The sequence below is a fragment of the Gastrolobium bilobum genome, unplaced genomic scaffold (assembly GCF_033153095.1).
Source record: "Gastrolobium bilobum isolate Gb01-03AN ecotype WA unplaced genomic scaffold, APGP_CSIRO_Gbil_v1 utg197938, whole genome shotgun sequence".
Taxonomy (NCBI): Eukaryota; Viridiplantae; Streptophyta; class Magnoliopsida; order Fabales; family Fabaceae; genus Gastrolobium; species Gastrolobium bilobum.
In genome coordinates, this window is record NW_026899591.1 from 18,154 (window position 1) to 24,204 (window position 6,051).

Genomic DNA, 6,051 nt, shown 5'->3' on the forward strand with positions numbered 1-6,051 from the left:
TTCATGGATCAAAGTATAACCCAACAAAGGAAGTTTTAATTCCATTTAATGTGGACAAGTCCAAGTGATACAAAGAAAGCTCTATATGATAAAGTAAAGTCCAATAAGGTAAATGAAACCCAAATCAAGTTAAAGCCCAAAGTAAGGCCATGACATAATAAACCTAAAGAAGTACTATATGACTAGGAATTAAATTAGAATTCTTTCCCTACAAGCAAGAAGCCCACGGTTTTACTAGAGAAAACAAGCTCTAAGAAGTCAATTTAAAGTGTCATAAAATCATGGAAAAATAGGCACAAATTAGGTCAGGTTAATAGGTTAAAGGTCCATAATCTTAAGGAATAAATCATGGTCCAAAATTAAAGGAAATCTTTCCCTTCCAAGCATTTAAAATCCGCGGCCTAGGTGTAGGAAATGAATTTGATTTTATTTGATTTTCAAGCCATTAAATGCAAATCGAATTTCCTTAAGTCAAGCCAGTCAAATTCCTTTAAACAAGGAAGTTAGGATTATGATGATTAGTAGTCAATCACTTCCCTAAATCAAGCAAATTGATGACAATATGTCAATCAATCAAATAATTTTGTTTCTTAAATCAAGGAAGCAACCTTTATGACGATTAGTCACACATCATCAATTCCTTAAATCAAGCAATCACTAAATTTCCTTAATCAAGGAAATTGACATCATGTTCTTGTCCCTAAATTAAGCAATCTAACCTATGACAACAAATCACCACCTTACTCTCATTTAATGTGATCGAAACCTACCAGCAATCAAGTAATGGCAAGGCTTCTAGGTTGCCTATTTGAACAAGCTTTAGTCTCTCCTTTTTCCCTCTATAGCCGCGGCACTACCAAAGGAAAGAACAAAGAGTTTAGTTCATTTTGTGAAGTCCATGAATGCTTCGAAATGGTGAGTGTGTTAGTGAGAAATACCTAATTGTTCCAAGATCAAATACAAGCCTGGATCTTAGTCCTTCTTCCTAATAATTCCACCAAAGAACCCTTCATCTCTAAGCAAGAAAATCCCTCTTCTCCTCTCTTTAAGCTTGCGGCCTTGTATGTTCAAGGAGGAAGGAAGTTCATTCAAGAAGATTCAAAGTAGTCAAAGGTCAAGAAGTGTTTCCTTAAGTCGTTGATCATCATCAAAGGGAGTCAAGGGAGCAAACAGGCAAGTAAAGAGATCAAAAGTTGAAAGTATACAAGTAAAGAACGACAAGTACTGTAAGTGTTTACAGTTGTTGAAGTAATCTCTCTATGTATGCCACCATTATGAAACTATGATAAGTTATGGTCTGACTGCAATATGTTTATAGTGCTTTACATTATGTGATTATGATATTTTTGAAACTTAAAACCATGCTATTAAATGTTGGCCTGTGCACTGATACTCCAGTTGCAACCTGACGAGGACTCTGGGTATCTCCGTAAGTCCGTAAAAGCCGGCAGGAATATGATGATGATGATGATGGCATGATATTTTTATATGATGATGTTAAATGTTCCATTTTGTATTGTTATTATAAACTGTTGCAGGAGTAAGCGTCATAGTTGGAGAATGCTCCAGCTGTGAACCTTACTGAGATTTTCCCCAAAATCTCACCCCCCTTGACCACCCATTTCAGGAAAAGATGAAAGAGAGTAATAAGAAAGTTATGTGGGAAAGAAAGGGTAAGAGACTGGTACGTAAAGAAGAAGAAACTCCACCTACCTGGGAAGAGAAATTAAAGGATCTAACAGATAGAGGCCTATGGACTGAGGCTATGAAATTATTAATAGAAGCTTTTCCACATTATGATTTCGATGAAGCACTAAGTACACAATGGCTAGAGGAACCACAACCACATTATGATTGGGCTTATGATGCGGCATAAATTATGTTTTTATTTATGATTAGTTAATCTTTTTGGGATTACATTAAATAATGTTTAGTGTTATTTATTTTGTATTGACGTTTTAACGCTTTTAATTTTATATGGAATAAGTATGGTTATGTGTTTCCATTCCGCACTCTGATATTTGCATTCGTAAAGTTTAAATTTAGACTTCCGCGCGTTGAATGCATGATGAAGGTGCACCCTATATGTGTTTACATTTGGGGTGTTACACCTAGCTTACTAGGGTAATTATATTATCTCGACCCGCGTTATGGGGATTACTGTTTTAGGTACAGGAGCTGATGATGTTGAGGTATCGTGTGTCAAGAGACCAGATGAGAGATACTATCTGACATGATAGTATGATTATATTGATATCCTGATATGTATTTGGCATGGTTTTATTTTTGATATATATCTATATGTCATGTCATTTTTTTGAGAGCATAAGGAATGTCTATGGCATACTGCTAGTCTGTATATGTTGTACCAAGTTGGTATGATAACTCCAATTCACAGTACACCATAATAAATTTTAAGCTTGACAATATATAACAACATGCAGAATGTTAATATGTTGACTATAAGCAACTTATAAAATAATTGACATCAACATACAATACATATAATTTCTTAAAGACAACACATTTCACGTAATATCATGCTTGCAAGAACATTTCATAACTTCACTGTTGTCCATGTGCTCAATTCCCATGGCATTTTAGATAACTGATCAAGAACAGTCCACTATATATGAGTTGAACATTCTAGACTCGCGACATGTCATGCTCCTTAGCCATCGTATACATTCCTTCCAATCAATCATATAAGACAAGTCAAGCAATTTTCATAGGTCATTAAGCCATAATCAATTTAAAAATAGAGCGACTCAAGTCTTTAGCATAATTCACATACTAGAACTTCAAGTTCTTAATTAAATAGTCATACATCAATCAAAATTCACACCAAGGCTGTAACAGTCATGGGCTGAAACAAAATAGGGAAAAACACCATTTATATATACGGACAGCTAGCATATCACGGGGCATAAACATATTCCCACATCAATATATTATAGACTCTCTTTGCAGACATAAAGCATATGGCTGGAGAATTATGATTAATGGAGAATGTGGCATTAAAATCATTCAAAACTCTCCTTAATAATATGGACTATTTCAAGGTAGTTTCACCAAAAGACAATAGCCATAACAGAACCAAATCAAACCAGATTTTTACTTTGCCATGATTCATGAAATAACATTAAATTCTAAATTTCCCAACCAATTATTTTGAAGACATTGCTTGAGGTTAATATAGCCCTAGCCGAAACAAGGTAAGGCAAAAGGCCAAGTATAACACCCTGTATGTACCCGGTGTATTAAATATACATATGGTAATAGCGCAGCTCAATAAATGCGAAAGCTAATTTTTTCTCTCCAATTATGAAACATGTAACAACCTGTTATGTACCGGTATTGTTAACATTGATTATGATATTAAGCACAGTTACAATCACAACAGTTCATTTATAAAAATGCGAGTAAACTTTTTTCGTTTATTACGCGCGTATTTTAAAACAATAAAAACGTAATAAACCAAAGTTGTGATCATAACTGTAAACTATTGCAGAATCAATAATTCAAACCAATTACCTATCATGGGTTAACATTAGTAAGACACTAAGGGGTTCCCATAAACCCACTTAGCCCAAAACCCAACCCATGCCTTTTTAATACAAATTACCTTCACACTTTGTGTTTACCCAATTAATTGGTATCCTACCAAAGGTTCCTCATCTTCTAGTATGTTATAGATCTTTTCATTAGCTTCTTGTGGGTTCAAACCGCGCTCAAATCGGAGCACCGTAGCCCAAGATATGGAACTTTTGAGAAACAGGATTTCCCAGTACACAAGACCCCCGCGTAGACCGCGCCTGTCCCGCGCGATCAGCGCCATATTGCGCCAGAGACAGTAGCACCGCGCTCATTGTGCCAGATTTGGCGCTCGTTGCGCCACAGCCACTGACCTCCCCCCTATGGTTGGGGTATTTTGTGCCAATGGTGGCGTATTTTGCGCCACAGGTCTGCTGGAAAATGAATCAAGGAGCCAAAAACCTATCTTGCCATTTTGTTCATAACTTGAGTTGTAATAATCCAATTTAAACACAATTAGTCTTGTTGGAAAGATAAGAGGAAGGCCTACAACATCCATGAAGGCCAAGGGTTCCAATTCTATTTTTTAGGGAGGGGAATTCTATCAACAACCTAGGTTCATTTTAGAAATTTCGACGGAACCTCCTTTGTTTTTCCAATATTTCCCCAAATTGCTAAATGTTCTATGACCTCAAGGTCCCTAATAATCAATGGGTGGCACACACAAGGACCAATAATGCCTTGGGGCTCTTACAACCCATCTCAGTTTATAGTAATTACACAATTAGTATCATATTGCTTCCTTAATTGATAGTAGATATGTTTCAATCATAAAAGTCCATTTGCATGCAATTTCAAGACACACACATAATAAAAACCCTAAAATAGGCCTAATGCCCTTTCATCATATACATGTATTACCATTATACAAGATCTACATGTACTAATCCGCCTTTGGTTCAATTTACATCATAAGTCACAACATGCCTCAACTACCTATACGTGGCCATGGACAAGTCTCATGCTCACCAAATTACATCATAAACAAGAGGCATACATGTATATCATTACAAGGACTTAGAATACAATCATGAACACTACAAAAGCATGGAATTTCCAACATGCAATATGTTCATGATCTAAGTCCAAAATGTTAAATGTCATACTAGGTGCATCAAATATAATTCTCCAAAATACCACACTCCCCACATGCACATCCCGACTCATCCGCTAAGCAGACCTCTTTCCCGAAGCTCCTCCTGGCCCACTATAACCTGAAACAATGTCCCTAAACGTGGGGTGAGATATACATATATATCTCAGTAAACCAAGGGTACTAGAGGATTACTCCACCCCATGGCTCACTCAAAGTGCTACAAATGAAATCATGTAAAAATGCATACATACAAAATCACACACAACTGGGCACATCCAAGAACATCCATATGAGGATTTTATTCAAGGACCCCATCATATAACTCCCGGGAATCTTCCTGGTGCCTCTTCCATGGATGAGACGACCCCATGGAAAAACCCAACTGGAACTCCTCATGAGCCCTATCTAGCGGAAGTCCCACGTTTGGATCATCCTGGTACCACTCCCAGAGTCGGTTCCACGGCAAAACCCAACCGGAATCCCCAAAGGATATCTCCAGCGGAAGTCCAAACCAACACACATCTACTGGCCAGAGATCACAAACAATTCACAAAACAGTAATGATGCATGAACATACATTTTCCACACAACATCATACAACACAAAATCCAACCACAACTTTCCACTAGGTGTGGTGGAGCACACAAGGGACTAAACCCCAGTTCCAAAGGTTTACCTCAACTCCAAGCACGACGGTCCAACACGTATGCTCCTATTTCAATCCTCCACTATCGCGTCTGTGTGAGGTAACCTATATTGATCAACAAGATTGATCATCAATCAATGCAACAATACATGAATTTCAAGGATTCACAATAATACAATTTACATAACCCTCAAGACTCAATGGTCAACTTCATTAAATTCACCTCTCACAATCATATTACCTATCAAGTTACTCACCAACCCCACATCCTATGGATCAAGATATTATCCCTTAGTTGTACACATTTTCACTTCAAACTTTCCTTCCCACACCACATGGTTTGAATTTCACAAGGAACCACCCCACAAGGTTCTCAATCCAATTCAACACTTATACTCGTCATATAATCCTATTATTAACCTATACCAACCAACAATCAACAATTTCCAACCATCACAATCCATGCTCACATCCAACATTTTCATCAATTTCACTAAGTTACAAAATCCTATATCACCATAAATTTTATTGCATCAATCATCATTATACATCATTACAAGCAATAAATTACAAAGGAGTAACACCATTAAAGGTTCCTAACTACCACCATTCATCACACATCATCAAACCCAAACCCACATTTATGATTTTCATAAAACTCAAAGGAAAACAAGGATTCTTACCACCAATAGCTTGCAAATGTTCCTAGGATTGA